This window comes from Pan troglodytes, chromosome 6 (genome assembly GCF_028858775.2).
Source record: "Pan troglodytes isolate AG18354 chromosome 6, NHGRI_mPanTro3-v2.0_pri, whole genome shotgun sequence".
Classification (NCBI taxonomy): domain Eukaryota; kingdom Metazoa; phylum Chordata; class Mammalia; order Primates; family Hominidae; genus Pan; species Pan troglodytes.
The window spans coordinates 98,852,109-98,878,250 of record NC_072404.2 but is presented as its reverse complement, the minus strand read 5'-3'; the positions used below and the strand labels follow the sequence as shown (position 1 = coordinate 98,878,250).

Here is a 26,142-nt window from a genome sequence, read left to right as displayed (position 1 = left end):
TGGGTTCCCAAAATGTTAAATTATTTTTCTGTTGTTTTAGTGGTGAAATCTAGGATTTCTAACCTCTCTACAAAATGTTTTAAACAATAAAATCTTCCTCTTTTCAGGAAGAGATACTTTTGGAAATACCATTACACCTTAAAAAAGGTTAAGAAAAAAATTCATAATTTATATCTTACCTGTTATTTCTTTATTTCTTTTTCTTCTTGATTTTCATGCTCAAATAAAAATATCCATATTTGTCTCCACCATAACAGAGAACAATATAGAAAAGAGAGAAATCGCACTGAATAAATTATCAATTCTTCAACTATTCTTACCCACTTACCTCTCTAGTTAAGCAGCTTTCCAAGTTGTTTCCAGCTGTTTGAAATAACTGGCAATAATTAAGTAACGCTGGTAATACGGGAAGTAAAACCTATGTTGCTATGAACCTGAGAAAGAAGAGGTAGTTTAACTTTCTTTAATTGCTGGTTGCAGCTTTCTTAAAGCTGGAATTGTTAAGTCCCATCTTATTTTCATTTGAAGAGAGCTCGCCAGGGTAAAAAACCAACCCAGAAGCAAGAAGTAGCAACGAGAGCCAGAGTTAGAGTTAAACTCCTGATAGTATCATTTAACTACCTGAATCAACATATGCTCAGAACATGTACACTCCTGAGAGTTTCATTTACTGATCCTACACATTTCACATTTAGAGTTAAGTTCATAAAAGGGATTTTGTTTTGTTTTCATCATTTATTTTTAAAAAAATCTTAACTAATACAGGGATCTTGTCAACTTCTGTATTAGTTTTCTAGGGTTGCTGAAACAATGTGCCACAAACTGGGTGGCATACAACATAAATTTATTGTCTCACAGTTCTGGAGGCTAGAATTAAGCAATCAAGGTGTCAGCAGGATTGGGTCCTTTGGAAGAATCTGTTCCCTGCCTCTCATCTAGCTTCTGGAGGTTTCCTGGCAATCTTTGTGTTCCTGGGCTAGTAGAAGCATCACTTCAATCTCTGCCTCTCTCTTCACATGCATTGTCTCTTTGTGTGAATCTGTCTCCAAATTTCCCCTTTTTATTGGTTTAAAGCCCACCCCAATGGTCTCATTTTAACTTGCTTATCTCTGTAAATACCCTGCCTCTGAATAAGGTCACATTTTGAGATACTGGGAGTTAGGGCTTCAACATGTGAATTTTGGAGGGGTGCAATTCAACACATAGCAGCTCCAATCTGAGATCCAACTGAGCTACTGATATTTCTAACCTTCAAAGAAGTATGGTCCAGAGGCTAGAATTGGAATTTCAATATCCAGATATAAGAGGTAATTACCTTCTACTCTGTCACATATTCAAGAGTGACTGATTCTGTTACCCTGAGAGTTCCTCTCTTGCTTTTTGTTTATAACTCTGTTTCTCGTTCCCATGTTGGCTCTTCTCTGTTCACTGTCCCTTGCCACAGAAATGTGGCTCTCCTGGCATCATGGGATGCAGGTAGGTATAGCGTGTATGTGAGTTTTGGGACACAGTGCTTGGTGAACTTTAGCCACTTGCCCACCTGAGGCAGCTATTCTGCTTTGGGGCCCACCAACTGCCTTTGTATCATGAGTATGGGCTTTCTTAGAAATCAGTCCTCTCTACCAAAAGTACTATTTCAAACTTGAATTCTTCTGCTAATGTCATCACCTTTTGGTAATTAGAGTAAGTTTGATGATTTCTTTCTTCTCTGAACTTTCATCAAGGGTAACTTTGTGCTTCCCATGTGAACCATCCCTCATTCCTGCCCCCCAAGCAAATGAGTCTGCCATTTTGCAGTCAGAGTTGCTTGCTTGCCACACCAGCAATTTCTCAGCCATCTGTCTGAGGGCAAAATAGGTCCACTGGATTCCATTGTCACTCACGATCTGATTACAGGAACTAATATATATTTTATTAGTGGAACATACACTTTCCTTCCTTCACTGTTCTACTTTGAATTTCCCATCTTTCCAAAGCTCATATAGACTAACCTTGTGTACATACAATCAATTAAAACCTTGAGTAAGGGTAATAGTGTGGTTTTGTCAGAGACTGCAAAACACTTTAAAGATACTGCCTTTTTAGTCCACAAGAAGTCCTCATGAAGGATATACTATTGTTTGTATGTTTTGGATGGAGAAATAAGTAACATTTTTGAGTAATTACTATAAACTAGGCACAGCTTCATGTATTAAATATGCATTAATTTATTTAAACCTTACAAATAGCTTATGAAGTAGTTATCTCATTCAGTTAGGATCTTTGCAGGAAAAGAATGGCTCAGAATAAGATAATACAGAGACTGTGACAAAGAAACAATGCTGAGGCACCTAGATCAGCAATTTTGTTAAGCAATTGCACCCTGAGAGCCAAAGGGACTGAGAGAGAAGATATGTGATGAAGCCAGCGTTGGAGCCATGATGTGGGGGTCAGTTGGCAGGTGCTGTAGTCCAGAAAGGTTGAAGATGCTATCAAAGACAAGAAGGAGAAAAGAAACGCAAATTATCTCTCTGAAAAACTGATTCTTGATGTTACGCACATCATTTCTGCTTACATCCCATTGACTAGAACTTAGCCTTCGTCCCATGCCTAGATGCAAGAGCTCCTGAGGAATTTAAATTCCATTGCTAATTATCAGTAGTCATGTACCTAAATGAAATCTGGGGAGAAATTATATTGGAGGACCAAGGGGAGTTGTTGACATACTACTCATTCAAGGAAACTGAAAATAGGGTGTGGTAGAATCTGGCACTAATTGGTTTTATCAATTTGGGAATCTATTAAATCTCTCACTTTTAAAGTTTATTATTTAAAACAACAATTTTAATTCATTTACAATGATGCTTGATACCAACTATTTGCTGATTTAATAGCTTTGAGAAAAGTGAGTAGAGTTTAGTACTGAAATCTAATTTCTATGTACCAAAATGTGCTACTTAAGTGTCTGTCCTTAAGGATTAGAGGCAAATGTCTTTTATAAAAATGCCTTTAGGATTCCTGTCTATCATGGTACATGAATAATTTAGTTTGATGAGGTTTGGATTCAGCATCAATCAATATCTACTGAATGAACATCATGTTTTGTGTGTTCATATGTTGGATAAAGTCTCAGGATTCAGACAATTGCTAACACCATTAGGAGAGCAGTAGTTTTCAAAGTGTGGTCCTCTGACCAGAAGCATCAGCAAATTCTTGGGCTGAATTAGATCTTCTGGTGCTGAAACCAGGGAACTCTTTTAATAACTTTTCAAAGTGTTTCATAAACGTGTTAAAAATAGAACTACTGGCCTAGACCAGTAGTCTATAGTGATTTGACCTTATAGAGCCTCAGTTCCATCCTTTCTCAGAAACAATAACTGTAACTACATTTTAGAGTTATTTGGAGAGTTAAACAGTGTAACAAAGGTAAAGCGTTTAATAAGGCCTGACAAAGAGTAAAGGCACAATAAATATTAGCAGCTTGCTTTTTTTTTCTTTTTACAATTAGTAGTCTTTGATCTATTATTTTTTATAGGAAATATGCAACGAAAAATATTGGGTAAAATTTTTATGAATAATGATTTAGAATTCAGAAACTATGCCTTCTAAGTATACTCCTGTATAATTTTTTTTAACTCTTACTTTAGATTTTAGGTACGTGTGCAGGTTTGTTATATAGGTAAATGTTTGTCATGAGGTTTTGTTGTACAGATTATTTCCTCACCCAGGTACTAAGCTGATACCGTTTGACTCTTTGTCCCCCCCATAAATTTCATGTTGAATTGTAATCCTCAGTGTTGGGGGAGGGACCTGGTGGGAGGTGATTGGATCATGCGGACAGTTTCCCCTTGTTGTTCTTGTGATAGTGAGTTCTCATGAGATCTGGTTGTTTGAAAGTGTGTAGCACTTTCCCCTTTGTTTCGCTCTCTCTTTCTCCTGCTGCCACGTGAAGACTTGCTTGCTTCCCCTAGCCCTTCTGCCATGATTGTAAGATTCCTGAGGTCTCCCCAGCCATGCCTCCTGTACACGTACAGCCTGCAGAAGTGTGAGTCAATTAAACCTCTTTTCTCTGTAAATTACCCAGTCTGAGGCATGTCTTTATAGCAGTATGAGAAGGGACTAATACATAAGCCAATTACCCAACAGTTATTTTTTCTGATCCTCTCCCTCCTCCTACCTTCCACCCTCAAGTAGGCCGCAGTGTCTGTTGTTACTTTGTGTTCATAAATTCTCATCATTTAGTTCCCACTTATAAGTGAAAACATGCACTATTTGCTTTTCTGTTCCTTTGTTAGTTTGCAAAGGATGATGGTCTCCAGCTCCATCCATGTTCCCACAAAATATCTCATTCTTTTTTATGGCTGCACAGTATTGCATGGTGTATACGTACCATATTTTCTTTATCCGATCTGTCATTGATGAGCATTTAGGTTGATTCCATGTCTTTGCTATTGTAAATAGTGCTACAATGAAAACTTGCATGCGTGTGTGTTTATAGTAGAGTGATTTATATTCCTCTGAGTATATACCCAGTAATGGGATTGCTGGGTCCAATGGTAGTTCTTTTTTAGCTCTTTGAGGAATTGACATATTGCTTTACACAATAGTTGAACTAATTTATACTCCCACCAACAGTGTATAAGTGTTCCCTTTTCTCTGCAACCTCGCCAGCATCTGTTATTTTTTGAGTTTTTAATAATAGCCATTCTGACTGGTGTGAGATGGTCTCTCATTGTGATTTTCATTTGCATTTCTCTAATGATCAGTGATATTGAGCTTTTTTTCACATGCTTGTTGGCCATGTGTATATCTTCTTTAGAAAAGTGTACGTTCATGTCCAGGTCCAGACCTCCAAGGTCTATTCTTATTAAGTAAGAAAAGGTAGTATCTGTTCAGGAGACAATAAAATCTAGTTGTTACAGCCCCAGAAGCAACATTGCCTTGACTCAAATCTCAGCTCAACTCAGATCTGGGAAAATTGCTAATCCTCTTCCTTTCTGTGTTTCTGCATCTGCATAGTAAGCATAATAAACAAAGTTCCTTCTATCATAGAGCTGTCGTTAGCACAGAGAGTTAAGATAGTTGCTTTCACAAAAAAATTTTTAATTTAAATGTTATCCTTCACAAAATAAAATTTGAATTTAAATGTTATCTACTATTATTCCCAGGCAATTATGCTTGAAGAAAAAGTGTTTGATGCATTTATTCCAGTACATTATTGCTCATACAATGAATTCATGTCTTTCTTCTAATATTTATTTCAATAATTCTATCTTGTTCTTTCCCTTAAGAAAAACTCTCCCCGCCCCCCACTTCATAAAACAATTCTTCAAAACATACACTTTTTGTAATTGTTTACTTTCAATTAGCTCCTAAGCCCCTCTCCCAGGTGAATTAAAGCTGAGGAAGAATAAAATAGACAGACTTTAAATAATTCTAAATAAAAATGTATGTCTGGTCATGTTAAAGGCTCAGAATAATCCTTAAATATTTCTTTAAAGTCTACTTAATTTTTTTCCACAGGTAATATGTACTTTTCTATAAATATAAGCTTTCTATGCTGGAGAAAATCAGGGTGTATACCTACATAAAATACTTTTCTGAACCCTAAAGCCAATTTAACATTTCATGTCACTTTTAAAGCTTTTCTCACTTCAACTAGAGCCACTCATGTTGTCTGGGATGTTTGGTAATTGAGTTTCTCAAGGAACATGTGACACATTGTGATGTACTGTAAAAGGATTTCAGAGTTATCCATTCCCAGACCCTTCATAATCCACTAAAAATACATTTCAGTGTCCCCTGACTGTGCCTCAGGAGGCCCTACCAACCTCATATTTCTTAATCTGATCTTATTTTCTGGTCATCAATTTGATTTCTGACCGACTGGCAGCACTAGGTCTTCTTGAATAGCCTCATGCCTATAAATCTTTATCTCTATTTTTTTAATTTTCCTCCCAGTCTATGTTGATCTTAACCCCTAAATTTTTATCACTTGTAGCCTGAATTACAGGTGACCTTTTCAATGCTATCGGTCAAGTTTCCACTTAATAAGGCTGGAATGGCCCTTGTCATTTATAAAATGAAAAATGAGCAGTTCTGAACGAAAAGTGTGGGATAGAAGGAATAGAAATACACAGAAGGAGGGAGAGGGAGAGAGAAAGAGGACAGAACAAAACAGTGCTGAAGAAGTTGAGGGCCTCACTGCCTGTATATTTTCCCTTCATGTTTAATCTATTCTGCTCCCTGTTTTAAATGAAAGATTGTTCACCATTTCTGGAAAAATAGGCAATTAGAATCCCATAACAAGCTGCTGTGAATAAACTAAATATTTTATATGGTGAATTAACTATTAGGAGAAAGAAACTCAACAATTTTACTACTGGCCTAAGTGTGTCTTTTTATAATAATAAAAAATGAATCACTTACAATTTTGTATTTTCTCTGTAATTTTTAAAAATACTTTTGGAAAGAATTTATGTTTAATAGTGCTTCAAAGAAGGTGGGTATTTCCTTTTACAAAATATTTTCTGTCTAGTCCCCAACCCTAATTGAACAGAACAAATGTAATTATGATGCTGGAGAGCACGTGATCAACATCCATCTTATACAAACTAGGCTTTTCTTTTTAAGTGATCACCTTCTCTCATCCTGATTCTCTGATAAATATGTCAGTTATGAAGTTCATTGTTCAACACGCATGTATGTAGCAGGCATTTCCGCAAGTCTATGGCAACTGTTAAAAGAATAAACCACAGATTTCACTGTCTAAAATTTGGGTTCAAAAGAAATAGACACATGGCTAAAATGGATGTTCACCTGGGGAGAGTGATACTTTGACTTGTTTCTTTAACTGTTTGTTATTGTATAAACCTCCTATGTAATTCAGAGTATTCCAATAACATGAAGCAAAATGCTAGATTAAAATAATGACAACAAATACAATTTGGAAAGAAAACAGATTGTTGCCTGTGTGTGAATCAAATAGAGCAAGCAATTGGATCACTATGCATCTAAGGAATTCAATTTGAATTCTTGGTAATTTTAGATAGGAAGGTTGATTTTGAACAGACTTAATGGAGTGATAAATATAGAAAAGTGATACATAGTATGATGTGTGTGTAAGAGCCCTAGCAATGACCCTATCCTGCCCCACCTCCACCAATCATTACTAGATTGACTCTTTTGTGCAGTCTGGAAATGAAGTTAGTTTATGATTCTATTCAATGGGCATTTATTGAGCAACTACTGTATAATCTAGGTATAGTTAAGCCTTCTAGATTAATACAAATATATTATAAAGTAGCTTTCTAACTTAAGTTCCAATTTGTAGCAGTTGTCGAGGAAAATGACATTGGTAAAACAAATAATATATTTTCCTTTGTTAAATAGTACAGTGTATAAAATATTAAAAAATACATCAGAGCTTCCTGACATGAAAGAAGTTACAGCAATATTATTCAAACCATGTTCCAAGGTATCTCAGTAAGAGAATCTGTCAGAAAAAATGTTCATGGTGAAATATGGATCATGGAAAATGCTGAATACTGTAATATCGTCTTGGAAATTCTGCATGTGCATTCACATAGTAAAGGCTTTGAGAATTGCTCCAGATAATCTTTTTATATTTGTTACTTAAACTCCTGGTACCTACATGCTTTATATGAATTGCAAAGCAATTCTTCAATTCCAAACAAAAGTATCTACTGTTTTCTGTGATGCCTTGAATAATTAATCAAGACTACATAAGCACAAGATAGGAGATATATACATACACATACACACACCAAAGAAAATGCCCGTTATTAAGAAGTATGAATAAAAGATACACTGCCAATTCATCCATGGTACATGCTTTCTTATCACAGGTATTTTACTTTATAATTACTGAAAGATACATTTTCATGGAATTTCATCGCATAATACTTCTGTGCTTTTATTTTATTTTTTTTTTGAGACAGAGTCTCGCTCTGTCGCCCAGGCTGGAGTGCAGTGGCGCGATCTCGACTCGCTGCAAGCTCCGCCTCCCGGGTTCATGCCATTCTCCTGCCTCAGCCTCCTGAGTAGCTGGGACTACAGGCACCCGCCACCACGCATGGCTAATTAATTTTTTGTATTTTTAGTAGAGATGGGGTTTCACCGTGTTAGCCAGGATGGTCTCGATCTCCTGACCTCGTGATCCACCCGCCTCGGCCTCCCAAAGCTGTGCATTTATAAAACTACAAACTATACATGCAATAAATTGGTTAAGATATTCCTGAATAATTATTTATATTTCGGGCTTGAACTTTGAAATCTCTTTTTACCAGGTTCACAGGGGGAAACTGGAGAATGGAAGCTATATGTGAAGGAAGGCTAGGCAGAAAGCTTGAAGGAAATTGGATTTTGATGGCTCCTTAAGACCAATCATGGTTTGCTAACTTATGTAGAAAAATAAAATAAACTGATTAGTAATTTAGGCCACCATTTGCCAGGCTATTTCTTGTAGAAAAATACAATCCTAGTGGATATACTTGCCATTCTGTGTTCCATGCCCTTGCAGGAGTGTGACTTGTTCAGTGTTTCTTTCAGCTATTAAATTAAGGCAGTGAGTTAGATTTGAATGTGATGCAGGTATTCAGATATGCAAGGAAACAGTAAGAACAAGCTTTCTAGTGTGATCACCATTTTTCACACATGGATGAATATGAGTGTAGTTAAATCAAAAGTGAGATGAGACCCTGAATCTTGAGTCCATTTCAGAAGAGTGATACGGTGCACATAAACTTGACATTCCAAAAGAAACAATTCCATGATAACTTTGGCTCTATCTCTTGATGTCAGAGAGAGACTTAACCATCTGTCATCTCAACAAACCAGAGTGTTCAGAGAGGTAGACTTTGTATGGCCTATTTCTCTGTGCTTCTTAGCCTCCCGTTGACAGCAGCATAGGAGTGAGGGATCTTAGGGTTTCTTGAGGTTAAAATACAGCTGAAGCATCATTGCAGGAGTGTCCCATCAGATTAGAGGAACCTTAAAAAATAAAGGAAAAGTGTAAATTATTTTTTTATTTTTTATTTTTTTATTATACTTTAAGTTTTAGGGTACATGTGCACATTGTGCAGGTTAGTTACATATGTATACATGTGCCATGCTGGTGCGCTGCACCCACTAACTCGTCATCTAGCATTAGGTATATCTCCCAATGCTATCCCTCCCCCCTCCCCCCTCCCCACCACAGTCCCCAGAGTATGATATTCCCCTTCCTGTGTCCATGTGATCTCATTGTTCAATTCCCACCTATGAGTGAGAATATGCGGTGTTTGGTTTTTTGTTCTTGCGATAGTTTACTGAGAATGATGGTTTCCAATTTCATCCATGTCCCTACAAAGGATATGAACTCATCATTTTTTATGGCTGCATAGTATTCCATGGTGTATATGTGCCACATTTTCTTAATCCAGTCTATCATTGTTGGACATTTGGGTTGGTTCCAAGTCTTTGCTATTGTGAATAATGCCGCATGTAAATTATTTTATTGTGAGTTTAAATTCTTGAAATATTTTATATTCTCCATCAGATTATTGTTGTCATAAAATAGCCATAATTCCTTAGAAAATTCTTATTTTTTAGGAAATTTTGACATACTACTTCATGTTTGCACTTTTCCTTTGCAAATGAATCTTTGGGTCCCTCATTTGTTAGGTACTACTGGGTTCAGTAACTGTCACATTCTTTAATGTCATGTGCCCATTTTTCTTATGGTATTTATCATATTCTAAACTTATCAGGTTTATTTCTATGCTTGTTTAATGTTTGTTTCTGACAACCAGAATGCTCATTTTATAAGAGCAGAAAATTCATCTAACTTGTTCATCCCTGATTTCCCAAATATTAACATGTAGTAGGTTGAGAATGTGTTTGTTGAATAAATGAAGGTATGAATTATTAAGGAAAAATAAAAGTCAGGATTATAGTAATTTCAAGACTAAACGTACAGTTTTAAAAGCATTGTGAAATGACTTGAAACATTACCTGATATCCTGACCTGCCTGGTATTATAAAAGCTCATAGAATCATACTGGCAAAATAAATGAAAATTTCCTGCTAAGTGACCACTGAAATCTTTGAATATGCCTTTTTTTAGATGTTCTAAATGTTGTTGTAATAATACTTTCAATTCTTCTATGTAGTTTCAAGAAACTTATTAAGTTACCTGGGTTTAGTGAAGAGAAGAATGTTGCTACAATGGCCAAATATATCTCAGCTACAATGCTACATGCACAAAGAAACTTAAAGAATTACAAATGACAGTATAGCAGAAAATACTGGTTAACTGATTTTTTTTTTCCAAAAATGATCTGAAACCATGGATCTGTCCTTTGCAGAAGAGTCTTCAAATTTATCATACAACTTTTTAATAAAATAGCTTTAGTCTTATTTGAAAACCCATGGTTTTCTGACAAGTTCCAAAGATAAAACATCTATTCAAGCGAGAATTGCAAAAATAAATGTAATTTTACAGTCTACATATAGCCACAGATACAAAAACATTAACTGAGAAAGAATTGCTCCTTTGTTGGAAAGAAAATTGCAATTATTCATTAAAGTTAGTTAACAGAAACTTATTTTTGTGTTCCTCTATCTAACTGAGACATATGGCTTATATATTGATTTCCATGTGGATATTTTAGGGAAGATAATTTCTCCACTCATACAACTTGGACAATCATTTTGCAAAATTAATGAGACTTTTTAAAAATGGGAATCCAAATAATTTAGCAAACTCTAATATCTGATCACTACATACTTTCTGTTATTGTTAAAGTTTCCCAACTACCACAATCATCAGCTGACAATATTTGGAAAGATTAATATAAATTATTATTCTTTTTGAGTTGCTTTTTTTGAACTTCAGTCAGTGTTAGACTTTTATATGGTGCTTATAGTAAATATAAACTGTTTTTTCATGCCGTATTTTCATTGGCATCTGTATCTGTTTAATAATCCAATTTGCTGGATGCTGAATGGCTTAAAAATATATTACTAACAACAGTTCTTCCAATGAACCTGAAATTGTCGCCATTAAAGTGCACCTTTGACATTGAGTTATAGTGTTTCCCTGAGTCATGTGTTAAAATCCCAGCATACAGCTTTGGGAAGGATAACCTTTTAAACTAATGTTCAGAAAATTATGGCCCACAAGCCAAACATAACCCATTGCCTATTTTTGTACATAAAGCTTTAATGGAACACATTAAAGAGAGGCACATGCAGCACTAGCCATCTCAAAGGTAAAAGTGAGGAGGAAGAGTTGAAATCAATAAGAGTGGACCAAAAATTAACTTCTACTACTAAATCAATCATTTTGCCAATCACAGCAAAAAATAAAGGGGTAAAATTTGAAAAAAAAAAAGTGAATTTTTAAATGAGTTTCTATGTGAGTCACTATAAATTTCCATGGCTGTTTAATAATTCCCTAGTTTAGCACAAAGTTCATAGGATTACACATATTTTGAGCTTTAGTTGATCCAGCAAAAACAGTCTTGCAAAGAAGTACAAATTCACACTGCAAGCAGCAGTATGTGAGACTATTTTTCATCTCTTTCATTTTAACATTTTTAGGGTATAGTAGGTATGCTACCATGGTTTTGATTAGCATTTCCCTAATGACTAATATCTTTAAGGACCTTTTTAAATGTGCATTGATTATTTGGATATCATTGGGGATGTAAAAGATCGTTTACATTTTTTTCTTTGGTTTGACTTTTGTTTCTGATTGATTTGCGACAATATTTGTGTGTTTTTTCTTTGTACTGCAAATATCTTCTCTCACTCTCTGACTTGCCTTTTCACTCTTTTAATGGTGTCTTTCTTTTGATTGACCGAAGTTTGTAATTTTAATTACATTTCATTTGTTCCATGTTTATGCTGGATACTTTTTACATACTTTTCAAGAAATATTTACTCCATAGTGATGGAGTTTTAAATGATCCACTAGACAGAAGTTAGTAAGGATACAGAAAATTTCAAAAACAAGTAATAAGTTCATCTGACTCAGTAGTATAGAACCCTATACCAAATGATGAGATAAAACATACTTTTTAAAAGCAGGTATTCTTTGGGTCTCTTTCATAATAGCTAGGTAAGCACAGCCAATACCAATCAATATGTGCCAATATTGTTTGTATTTTCAAATACTTCTTGTAGTGCTACAAGTTTATTAGATACATGTTTAAGCAAGTTATAGCACATAACAGCTTCATAAGTGTTGCTCATGTGTAACATGGATTGTCACCTTTCTCACCACTAGGACTCTAATATCACCCCACATCCACCACATTAGCATTGGCTGATAATCCTGCAGTTACAAAAACACCCAAACTCTCACTGGGTTAGTGAAAATATATTTCATGCTACTGCTACATGCCAGTGCAATTAAGCATTGTGTCACAGTCATTATAGAGACAGGGGATACAGGCAATATAAGCTTCATCACAACTGAGAAGATCTAGAAACACTTGTTAAATAGCATTGCTGACTACTATGTATGTGTAACACTTGGAAAACTTTCCCAAGTGATAGGTTACATGACATATCATAAGAAATATTCAAGAAACTGGATCACATAGAATTATATGCCTAGGGGTGGCTTTGTTTGGGTTGCATCTGTTTGGTGATCTCTGACCTGCCTGTACCTGGATATGTATATCATTCTGTAGGTTTAGAAAGATTTTTGTTACTATTTCTTTGAATAAGCTTTCTACTCCTTGTTCTTTCTCACCTCACTCTTGAAAGACAATGACTCAGATTTGCTCTTCTGGGATTATTTTCTATATCTCATAGGCATTCTTCCTTCCTTTTCTTTCTTTTTTTTTCTCCTCTGTATGTTGTCAAATAGCCTATCTTCAATCTCACTGATTATTTTTGATCAATTCTGCTGTTTTGAGACCTTTTGATGAGTTTTTCATTTCAGCCAATGTTTTCCTCATTTCCAAGATTCTGTTTGTTTGTTTTAATTATTTCAACCTCTTTGTTAAATTTTTCTGATAAATTGCTTTTGTGCTTTATCTTGGAGTTTGCTGAGTTTCCTCAAAACTGTTATTTTGAATTATTGATCTAAGAGTTCTTATATTGCTGTCTCATTGGGTTGGTCACTGGCTCCTGGCTTTGTCCATTTGGGAAGGTCATAATTCCTTGCTTGCTGTTGTTTCTAATGGACACCTGTTTCTAATGGACACATGTTGTTTATGTCTTTGCACTGAAGGATTAGTTATGTATTCCCAGCTTTCCTGTCTGGGTTAGTTTGGCCTTTCTAGTCTATGTATGTTTAGAGTATCTATGCAGTTTGACTGTTGATTTCCCTTATTCCTAATTTGCTGCCTCCTTCTTGGCACTACATGGTGCCCTAATTTCAAGTTTGCCTCAGCTTTTACAAAAGTTTGATGTGCCATTTGTCCTGAATTGGGGTCGGGGGGAGGAACCCAAAGGGGATTCCCTGGCTGTGTAGAGAGGCTGGTTAGGGGTTCATGCCAAGTGTTGCACTACCTCTTTGATTTGGCATCTCCTTTGTCTGAGCTGGAGAGCAGTGCCCATGTTTTGTGCACTGGGACTGCTAACCCCACCTCCACTGTCTATTTCCAGCAGCCTTTTAGGGGTTCCTCTCCCTAAAGGCACTCAAGTTGCTTTAAGTGGGTTGAAGAAAAAACAGCTTTTCTGTGTAGGAACCCAAGATGATGGGGAAACCCATCACATTTTCCAGAGACAGTGACTGCAGGAGAACTTTTCTGTGAAGTGCCTGATAGTTTGGAGGAAGCATGTAGCACATGGAAAAGTCCATTTCTTCTACCCTCCCCATGCAGTTTACTTCCCTGTGGCTCAAGGATTATCACAGCCTCAGTTTTGAGTTCTGGAGTACTGGTGGTGATAATTTTGGCACTGGACAGGATTTTGTTTTGTTTTGTTTTCTGTGGGGAGGGTGAAAGCAGATTACTTCTACTTCACCATTTTGTTGTTGTTGTTGTTGTTGTTGTTGTCATTGTTGGTTTGAGACACAGTCTCGCTCTGTCACTCTGGCTGGAGTGCAGTGGTGCGATCTTAGCTCACTTTAACCTCTGCTTCCCGTGATCAAGCGATTCTCGTGCCTCAGCTTCTCAAGTAGATGGGATTACAGGCGTGCACCACGATGGGCCAGCTAATTTTTTTTTTTTAATTTTTAGTAGAGACAGAGTTTTGCCATGTTGGCCAGGGTGGTCTCGAACTCCTGGCCTCAAGTGATCTGCCAGCCTCAGCCTCCCAAAGTGCTGGCATTACAGGTGTGAGCCACCACACAAGACCCAACTCCACCATTTTGGTGACATCACTCTCTTGGGTCACAAAGAAGTAATCAAAGTTTAGTTATATTTAAAAGTTAGAAATTAATAGAAAGTTAACACACACTTCCCAATGTATTTGGGTTAAAATATAATCAGGTATAATCTTCCAAAAAATTCACAGACCAAATAAGGAGTTATATTAATAATAAAGATTAAAATACATTTTGAACTAATAACAATGAAAATACAATGTGTCCAAACTTGTTAAATGTGTATAAAGCAATAGTTTCACAAAACTGGCATGAAATGCTTACATCAGAAAAAAATAAATATTGAATATTTCTTGAAGTTTTCCAACTCAAGAAATTAGAAGAAAATAGAGAAGGTAAAGAAGATAAACAAATAAAACAAAGTTAAAGAGCAAGAGGTAATTAAATAGAAACTTTAAAATAGAGATTAAAGACCCCAAAATATTTTATTTTATTTTAAAATAACTCAAAATGTTGGCAAAATTGACCAAGTAACAAGGTTAATTAGTAACTGAATAATTACCAAGTAATTTCATAAGTGTGAAAAGCAAAATTGAAAATTTATAGAAAAAACAGAAGTGAAAAATATTTGTTAGATGTTAGGGGAGAGAAATAATTTTTAAAAAAATAACAGGAAAAACAAACCAAATTTAAAAAGATTTACAACTAAGATTACATTAAAATGAAAACTTTTATATGATGTAATGCACAATTAAAGTGAAAAGAAAAGCTGAAAAGCACAATACTAAAATAATTCATTTCAATAATTTACAGATACCTTTGGAATCAGTAAGAAAATAAAAACAACCCAAGGAAAACTGGGCAAAATTATGAAAATGTAATGCACGTAGGAGTAAACTAAATTCCGTAATACTCAAAAAGATGCTAAACCTCAGCAGTAATCATGGAAATGTAATTAAAACTAAAATGGAATACAATTTCATATTATCTCAATTGGCAAGGTGTACTAGATCCAATAACACCAAGGGAGATCATGGGTAAAAAGGAACCAAGCAATTACATTAAGTATGAATCATGAAGAACCTCTTGTACAAATGCACAAGCTTACAAACAGAAACAAGATCATTACCAAATTAGTTTGTAATAGAGTAAAAATCAAAAAGACATATGCATGAAAATGGGTAAACATGCTATGAAATACTCTATGAAAACGGACAAATAAACATGCAATAAACTACTACATAATAGTTAAAATAGATGAATTATAACTACTGAAAAAAACATGAATAGAACTCAAAAAAATTTATTTAAAAATAAAAAAGAAGAAAGAACATGATACTAATATGTTAAAATATATGCATATTTAAACTCTTTAAACAGTACTTTATATTATTTATGGATACATACAAATCTGGTAAAACACAAAAGCATGCCTGGGAATGATAGTACCATTTTCAGAGTGGAACTTAATATGAAGTGTTGGAAAGCTGACCCTAGCATTTCTAAGATTTTATTTTAAAAGAAAAACAGAGATATGAATCAAATATGGCAGTGTTATAATTTATTCAATTAACTCTCAGTGGTATTTATTAGATGTTTTGTTATTTTCATATTGTATATATTTTATAGTTTAAAATATTAAATATTAGTTTAATTATGACAAAAAATCAGAATTAATGATAAAATACGTATCTAAATTATCAAAATTTTCATACTACTAATCAGTCTCATTCTTGGTGACCTATATTCTAAAAATATTTATCAGAAAAAAGAAGCAAAGCATGAAGAGAATATATATGTATTTCTTGAAAGTCTAAATGTAGCAGCATAAATTTTAAGCCACCTGTTTGTCCCACAGAAGAGAAACAGTTAACTAAATTATGATACAGGTATATAAATACAATGGATCATTGTGCACTCTTTTTTGTTAAAGCAATGTGAAAATAGAAAATATTTAACACATAATCCTTTTAGCTTGAATTTTACTTTTTTCTATGGATACATGATACTTGTACATGTTTATGGGGTACATGTGATATTTTGTTACATGCATATAATGTATAATGATCAAGTCAGGGTATTTAGGATATCAGTCACCCTGAGCACTTATCACTTTTATGTGTTGGGAACATTTAAAATCTCTTCTAGCTATTTTGAAATGTGTAATATGTTGTAATTATAGTTATCCTGTTGTACTATTGAACATTAGAACTTATTCCTTCTATTTAACTGTATGTCTGCATCCATTTTCCTACCTTTTTTCATCCCCCCATCACCACACCCTTTCTATCCACAGGTAAATGTCATTCTACACTCTACCTCCATGGGAACAAACTTGTTTAGATCTCACATATGAGTGAGAACAAGCAATATTTGTCTTCTGTGCCTGGCATATTTCACTAAACACAATGACCTCCAGTTCTATTCCTATTACTGCAAATCACTGGATTTCATTCTTTTTATGGCCAAATAGTATTCCTTTGTAAATATATGCCACATTTTCTTTATTCATTCATCCGATGATGGACACTTAAGTAGATTCCATATCTTTGCTTTTATGAATAGTGCTGCAAGAAACATGGGAGTGCCTGTAGCTCTTTGATGCACTGACTTCATTTCCTTTGGATAAACATCCAGTAGTGGGATTGTTGAATCATATGGTAGTTTTATTTGTAGTTTTTTGAGAAATCTATGTACTGTTTTCCATAATAGTTGTGTTAATTTACATTCCCATCAACAGTGCATAAGAGTTCCCTTTTCTCTGTATTCTTGCCGGAATCTGTTATTTTTTTTTTCTGATAATAGCCATTCTAACTGCGGTGTAATTCTATCTCACTGTGGTTTTGATTTGCATTTCCCTGATGACTAGTGATGCTGATCATTTTTTCACGTACTTGTTGGCCATTTGTATGTCTTCTTTTGAACAATGCTTATTGAAACCCTTTGCCCGCTTTTTAATGGGATTATTTGCTTTTTTTGGTGTTGCATTGAGTTCCTTGTATATTCCAGATATAGTCCCTTGTTGGATGAATATAATCTTACTAAAAGTATAAAATTTTGTGATTGCAACTATATGAAGCCATAAATCCATGTAGACAAAATGAAAACAATTGTGTTTTAATTCAGAAGTAATAAGTTAAAAATCATTTAAAAATTAATACTTGAGAATGCAGGGAAATGATAAAGCAGATACACATGATACAAAAACAGATGAAAATATCAACATTACAATGGAATATGGGTCTTTGTACTGAGTGGTACCAATCAAATTTTGGAAATGGATTCTGATGCTTTGCTTCTCTAAATTTTGATTCTAGCAGGAAAAAAATGAAGCAAAGTTCTTATCAGATATTATTTGGTACTTATTTTATGGCTACAAGAAATGTAATGATTACCAGGAAATATCCTGCAACTACAAATGAAGGCAAATGGAATATTCGTTGCAGGGCAATGATAATCCAATGTTTAGAGATGGAAATGAGGAAGTGTTTGAATTCCAAAGCTGATCTAGTTCCAAGACATAATACACATTGAGGTCTTGTGGCAAAATCTGCCATAAAATTTGCTGCCATTCTTTCTAGCACAGTTTGTTCCACACAGCATATTGAGGCCTCCTTTATTCTGGCCTTTCCATTGTAAACACAAGTGCCCAATAATATAACAATCTTTACCTTCCTACAGGAAGAACAAGTTATTTGACTTCCTGCCCACATTCTCATTAAATGCTGAAAATTTGTCAGAGTACTCTCTGGTACAATGATTTCTATTGCTATATTCAGAGTGAAAAGAAACCTTTTCATATATATATATATATATATATAATTAAGTTCTAGGGTACATGTGCACAACGTGCAATTTTGTTACATCTGTATACATGTGCCATGTTGGTGTGCTGCACCCATTAACTCGTCATTTACAAAGAAACTCAAAGGATAAAGTTAAGTTTAAAGTGGAGTTAAAATTGATATGTCTCACAAATGTTTTCGTTATTTCAAATGTACAAAATATAAAAGCTGAAGAAAGTCAATAAAATTAAAGAAACTATGAAATTGATTTGATTTTACACAATTCCAAGTGGTAGCTTTAAATAAGCCTCCCTGTTTCAAATAAATTGCCTTGAGCAGAGCTCTTTATAAAGTAATGTGCCATTTACCAAAAGCTTGTCTTAGTGTTCTGCTCAGTTAGTGAATACCTTCCATTAAGGTTGGACCAATTACGGAGTACAAATGCTGTTTCAATTTTTTTATTTCCTGCAGACACAAAGGTCAAATGTCTGAGAAACTCTTAGGTGGACTGAGTTTTCATTTTGTTCCAAATAAGACTGTATAATTTCTTGGGATGCTCCTAGTTCTTAGAGAAGGGTTTTGAAGCTCATGACACATTCATCCATTTTCAGGCTAGAGTTGAACAAGAGATGGATTAGTTATAGGGATTTTTTGCATGATATAGCAACTCTTGAACTAGTGGCATGTTGTTAGTAACAAATAAATTTCCCAGTACAAATTGTTGGTTTTGCTTCAATTTGCAAAATTAATTTATAAGAGCAGTAGGTGGATAATGTCTACCTCTTTGCTTATTACACAGCTGATACATTAATTTTTATTGATAGATTTTCAGTACTGTTTTATACTAATTGCACTAGATGCTGTTGCTTTTGATGTCTCTTTGGCTACAGTCTTTCTGACCAGAATATTTTATAGTATTCTGAGCATATTTGTATGGTGATTTCATGCATCCAGTGAATACCGGATTTCTATTTCCTATTTCAATACCAACTTCACCGTCTTGAAATGATCAACTTTTTATAAATTGTATCTGAGGGGAGACAAAATAATGAATAAAAGAGTCAATACATTTAACATTCTTTAGTAGAGGTTAACATCTCTATTAAGATGTAATCCCCAAGAGGTTAACATACAAATATAACTAGCGCAGCAAGAGTAGAGACACATTAAGTGAACTCTGCTACAGTTGGCTATTTTTCTACTACTGGTCTATTTTTTCACTTATTTTGTACATACAAACTCAATGTTCTTGTCAGCAATGAATAGATACTTAATTATTCAATACATTTCACATTTGAGTGAGTTCAAGTTAACTTGACTGCCAACTTCTAAAGATAACTTTGCAAAGGCCCTTGAGAAATATGATTTAAAATGCTGTACTGTTCTATGGGTAAAAATGTGATTTCAGTGAACCCTCTCTTCCTGTTCCTAGTTAAGTAAGTAGAGTGATGACAGAGATAATCTATAACATCAGGGATATTCCTGTGTCATATAGGTTTGACTTGAAGAACACTGCATTTTCTAAAGCAAATTTATTTTCTGGTTTGGCTTGGTTGAAGTTAACATTCAAATGTGTTGGTTTTCCCTTGGAGAGTAAAACTTGAAATATGTTTCCATGGAAAGTGGAATTTGAACTATGTTGGGTGCCGGGGTAAATGAGCCTGGAACTGCTGTATGGTGTAGCTCACTGGTCAAAATATTGATGGCCTGTATTTACTTATAATGGATAAAAAACTATATGAGTGTGGCTTTTCTAAATCCATTACATGCAAATAATGTGCATTAATTTCATTTTTCTTAATTTATTTTAAAGCACTTTTGAGGTTATCTCAGTTGAACTTTTCAATAAATTATGAGGCCTTAACATAGACCATTATAAAAAGAAACAATTTGAGAAAAATTTTAATATATATAATAGCCATAAAAAATCCACTTTTTGCTTATAATAATGCCACTTTTTTCTTCTAAAGAGTTGTTCCAAAGATGATACTAGTAATGCTTAGCAAATTTACAGCACTTTTAACATTTCATGTACTCTCAGAGTTTTATAATCTGCATATATAGTTTGTCTTTAGTCCTACATTTGGTATAAAACTTATTTTAAATAAAAAGTATAATTAATTAATTGATATGTGACCAACCAATCTGTGAACCTATACATCTTCAGTTCCTTGACTTCAGAATCAATTGTTATTTTCTTGATTCCCTCTTTAAGGGCTGCCTTCAACTTTTCCTCTTTGAGAAAATAACTTTAAAAAGAATTGATAAGGGCCAGGGCAAAAAAAGTATCTAGGACTATGGTAAATAGTGGAATTTCTCCCATGTAATTTATATACAAAAATACAAGGGGTTATACACTTGGGTTCTTCTAGTTACCTTTAGACTCTCAGTCTTTTAGGGTTATTCTTTTTTCATGATTATCATGTTATATTCTCAGGGTATGTTCTAAACTTTATTCATTTTCACAAACAATTTCTCTCTGGTTTAATGATATCTTTTATTGAAATCATTGGTATACATCCACCTGGTGGTATTTATTAATAATATTTGTATCTACATTATTACTTAAGTTTAAGACAGTCTTTATTCTGGGTTTCGCAGTCCAGGTAAAACATTATTTTTCATTAAACCACTCCATTTTGTAAATTTTTAAATGATTTTTCTTTTATTTTAGTAATTTTTCTATTCTTTAAACTTTCTCTATGGATCCCAAAATTTTAATGTTTATTTTTCTTCCCTATTATCACTCATCATTTACTAAGGAAAATATAGCCACTACCAGAATTATGATAATAGGTTATTTAATGTAGGAACCAGAACTTATGAAATGGGAAAAGGTGGGAAAACAAAGGTCTGTAAGCCAGCACCACAGAATTGGAGAAGCAATCAATCAATCACTGATGTCAACCAGAAGCCAGATTTGGTGATGAAGCCCAAGAAGGCATTATGCCTGCCTGCCATGACCATACGGTGAGAGCTCATAGAGAAGTCTGTTAAGCCATGTATTTGACTGCCACAGGAACAAGGGCCTTTTTTTTTCACTGCTAGCTTCTAAATGTTGTGAATTTCTCTGATTGGCAAACCAACCCAAAACCATACAGGGGAGGTGATTCTGGGAAATGTAGTTCCCAGCCTTAGAAGGGGTTTATGGAGGTGCCACGTTTACAACTGACAATCCAGCTTTCAGAAAAAGAACAACATAGGCAACATACAAACACAAAACAAGCGAGAAATGTACAAGTATTTTCTTATTTGTTTTGGGATATATTCGTGGGCATTACTAAGGTCATCCAAATTTATGAAATATCAATTATGAAGTTAATCTTTATTCTGTGTATTTGTAATAACCAATTAGATAATAACCAATTGTTCACAACATATTTCTATAGTTTAATGTGATTTGGAGAATTAATAAACTGATAATTCAACACCAAGACCCAAATTCAATGGTAATAGTCAGATAAGACAAATATTTATTTTGATATTAAAATGAGTGCTAAAAATATTTCCCAAGTAGGGAACCTGGACTTCTATCCTGATCTGACAGTTAGGAGACCTATGGAGTTAATATAATTATGAGGCTAATTGAATACATAATGCCCATGTCATATAAAAATAAATAGTTTGATCCTCCCTATTGATAGGGACAGAGAAGGACAAAATTGCCAACACAATATCAAGTACTAGGATATGTGTTGATGTGCTGTAGTAAAGTTACCACATCTAGTACAGTAGCTACGATTGGGGCATGACCTAGGTCATAATATATAGTAGATTACTGCCATCTGAATTTTGCAAATATTAAATCGGTAATTTGAATAGAGACATGGTAGAGACCAACTACCTTGCATCTTTCTTTTAATGCTTTTTACGTTTTGAGACAGGGTCTCATTCTATCACCCAGGCTGGAGTGAAGTGACAAGATCATGGCTCACTGCAGCCTCAACTTACAGGTTCAAGTGATCCTTCCACCTCAGCCTCCCAGGTAGCTGGGACTAGAGGCACATGACACCATGCCAGGCATTTAAAAAAAATTTTTGTAGAGATGGGGTCTCACTGTGTTGCCCAGGCTGGTCTCGAACTCCTCCCCTCAAGCAATCCTTCCCTCTTGGCCTCCCAAATTGTTGGGATTACAAGTATGAGATATTGTGCAAAGCTGCCTTCAATTCTTTTAATAGTGATGCTAATTTCTGCAACTACTCAAAGTATGCAATATTGCTCCTAATTTACTCTCTGTGACCAGTGAATATATAGGAAGTAATTTTAGGATCTTTTATTTGACTATTCCTACCATATTCAAGTCAGCTAACCAATACAAGATATGAGAATCCTTCCAGATGGTGGTATATATATTCCAATTATGCATTCAAGGACAAGCGGAGTAACACCATGGTTTTCCATGGACCTGCTGGACCAACTGTCAGAATGACTTGAAAAACTCCATTTGTCACCTGTTATTCATAAACTCCATTCTAGCAACAGAACTGAGAGGGATTTTTGTTTGCTGTTGGATTGATTGATTGGCTTTTGTTTGAAGATTTGTTTGGTTCCATTCTATCTTTCTTGGCTCATGACAGTCTCTAGCAATCCTTAAAAACTTCAGTAATCCATTCTTCCCACTTGGTGGTTACCCTGGGAAATGCCTGTACTCACTTTGGGGGAAACTGGAGGACTATTTCTTTCATAAATACTTGTGGTGGCACAGTAGGGTCCTCCCTCAAGTGTTGTAGGCTTCCTTTCAATCAGTGGGCCTTGGTCTCTAAACTGACTTAAGTATTCAAAAGAGTGGGAGCCTATAATTTTTCACTGCAGGACTGTCAACTTTCTTCTTGCCAGACCTTGACCATTTTGTTACACAAATGGAAGGATATCCTTGCCAGATGCCTATCTGTCAAACTCCTAGGAACATCATGATTGATTAACCATCATCTTATCTCCTGTAGGAAAAAACATTATTGCCTGAAGTAATTACACCTTCCTTGCTTCTCACAGCTATGTTCTGCTCTTCGGGCTATGCCTTCCTGGAATCCCATTATCCCTATTGATATTAAATACCCTAATTCCGTGGCAGTCCCTCCTCCTGCCTCTGGACTGCAGAGGTCAGTCATCACTGAAATTCTCAAAGTTCAGATGCTTCCCTCGTCAAGGCATTCCCTACCACCTTAATTTTTTTTTTTAAGTATCTTCTGGACCTACTGGACCTACAGATAGAAAGATTGATTCTTCTTAGTTATTACAGAGTAGATTCATTCTGAATTTACTCATCTACTAAAATCTGAGACTTTCTTCAATACAATGTCAAAGAATTTATATCATCTCTATGTCATTTGCTCTAGATTGTTATACCCAGGCTTCAAGAAGCGATTCCAGAAAATTATGTCCAGTTACAGATATTTTTGCCAACATTTCAATCCTAAGTCATAGGTGAATACCTTCTTGTCGATGAATTTTTTTCTATTTAATTTCCACATTTTCATCTCTTGTTATAACACCTTCAGGATCCATGAGCATTCATTTCAATCTGTGTGTGCTAGTTCATATTTTCCAGGCTTCCTCTTTCTTTGACATTTAGAGAATTGTTTTTCAGCCTACATGGGATGTGCTGAAACCTGATTCTGGTTAGCCTGGAGACAATAAGTGTTGGTGGAGTGAGAAGAAGAGCAACATTTTATTTGATATCTACCTCAAATGAGGTCTTTGTGTGGTCTACTGGCAAAAAGGAGGCTCTGATAAGTGGTAAGGAACTGCCTCTGCCAGCCAGGAGGGGTAAGAGGAACTTGGAGATTCCATAGTCTTTGGCTCTTCTACTCAAATATTTCCATTCTAATCAATTTTCCTATTATGATCCTGGCATTGACATCAGAGATGCTTCCGATTTCATATCTACTGAGGATATGACACCCTTATGATTATAATCTGGAGTAAAGTTTAAGCATTTTCTGCTATGCAGCTGCAGCATATTAGAATCTCGTTTAAACTGCAGAAGATCTCTGGCTTTCACAGCATCTTTTATGCAGCTGCATCGATCCTATTATTTTATTTTGCAAGATCTCTGATGTCATTAAAATAGGCATCTGAAATTACAATCTTCATAAGTATCATTGTCTCCACAGTGATCAAATGATGTACCCATTTGATTTCCCCAAGCCTTGTTCACAATTAACCATAGGCCAGTGTTTAATAATTGTGGTACCACTGCATGTCAAGTTATTATCATCTTCACTTTGTTATTGTCATCTCACTTACCAACAGACAGGTGAGCAATCCAATAATAAAATCTCACTCTGAAGAGCTGCATTTATAAAATCTCACTCTGAAGATCTGCATTTGTGGGATGCTCTAGGAGCAAACTGTCTTGGTCCAGATTTCTTAAAATTTATAGCCTGATTAAAGATTGTGAGTGGATTTATTTGGAAATGCAGTACTGGGAAAAAGGAAAGGAAATGAAAGGAAAGGAAAAAGTGAGGCATGGCAGAGCAGAAGAGAAAATACAAATTGATATATTATCCAACTGGCCACAGCTTCAAAAATATAACACAGCCAGTTTCAAGGTCATAAGGCTCATTTTTCAGACAGGATGTATAAGCCCACCCCATCTTGAACAGTTTCACAGGCAGCGAAAATGAAAGGGATTAATTGTTCATTCTTTTGTCTACCTCTGGTTCACTACAGTGTATATTATCTTTCCCAGGCTTCTAGGTTCTGTTACCCAGGCCTTTACTTGGGTAAACCAGATTGCATGAGGTGATTTTCACCTGCGTCAGGAAGAGTTAGAGGAGACAAGAGCCTCTGTGAATCTGACCAAGTTGTGCTTTGTGCATCTCACTGAGGCATGTACAAAAGAGAACACACCACACCAAAGTCCATCCTTCACCCTGGAAGAGACTGAGAAAGAGATGTTAGGAGAAAAAGTGAAGAAAGTAGTAACAAGGTCACTTGGTTGGTCCAAGATTTTGGAGACAGGCAAAACTGAGATGTCTTGAGAGGAATATAAACTTGCTTCAGTTCATTATCTATTTTTGAAATCTCCTTACTTTCATTTTTAACCTCTTTTACTGTCTATATTTCTGCAAATCATTGAATCATTTTTTAATGAAACTGGACATATAACCCGAATTCAAAGTGTCTTGCATTTGTAGGAGTTTTTTGAGCTAATTAACATATGAACTATTCACAACTTATTTTTTTATGCTGAGAACACTTAAAACCTACTCTCTTAGCAATTTTCAAGTCTACAATACATTGATATTAACCATAGTCACCATATTGTACAATAGATTTCATTAATTTATTCCTCCTGTCTAACTTAAATTTTGTGTCCTTTGACCAATATCTCCCTAATTCCCATCCCCAAGATGTCTTGAATTTGGAGAAAATTAATTATGAAGTAAATTTAGAACATCTTAGTTGAAGATACCTGATATATAAGATGAAATTTCAAAGCTTAAGGTTGGAGTGAAAAGTATGAATTTAAGAGTTACAAGTTGTAATGTGGGTATGCAACTGATAGCATAGAAAGAGAAGGGAAAACTGCCAAGGGCTGAAAGCCTATATTTTACTGAATACAGATGTATGGATTTGACAAAGGGCTTCTCATCCAACCTTCATCATCAGTTTTCCCATTAATGAAACCTAAGAGTAAAGGAGAAGAAGCAATTTTTCAAGCTACATAGACCTGAAGATTAGAAGTGAAACTAACATTTGACTAGCAGTTAAGGAAACACTTCCACAAACATTTTATTTAATTCTTACTACAGCCCTAAAAGACAAGTATTAGTGTAGTTGGTAATATGTATTTCCTCTAAAAATTTCCATTCCAACTGCCTTCTAGGTGGAGAATTTGGAAATTTAAAAACTAACTTTCAAGATTTCCTTAATCTGGACCATTGTATATAAATTAACTTTCACAAATTAGTTATACTGGTGTGAGATTAAAAGGTCACAAATGTGACGGAGCCCATTCTCTTGGTGATATGGTTGCTGGCTAGCACAAATGTAGGGATCTGGAAATTTGGGGATAACTATAGTGACTGGTTTGATCCAGGGCCTGATGAGTAATTGGGGGTGGCAATTTTCTGACCTCAGATTTGTAGC

The 26,142-nt window shown here is 34.9% G+C and overlaps 1 long non-coding RNA gene across 3 annotated transcripts in view; it reads right to left on the bottom strand.

Moving 5' to 3' along the window:
- Positions 1-2,186: 2,186 nt before the first annotated feature.
- The window catches only part of LOC107971555 (uncharacterized), a 53,284-nt gene continuing 29,328 nt past the window's right edge, over positions 2,187-26,142 (bottom strand). Inside the window, exons 5-6 of one of the 3 annotated variants that reach the window (XR_010158575.1) lie at positions 8,497-8,991; positions 2,187-2,468 (exon numbers count right to left, since the gene is read on the bottom strand). This is a non-coding gene — a long non-coding RNA (uncharacterized LOC107971555). Of the gene's footprint in view, positions 2,469-8,225; positions 8,992-24,803; positions 24,934-26,142 lie in introns of those variants that run through there. The other 2 variants (XR_010158576.1, XR_001714488.3) reach the window with 2 other exon arrangements.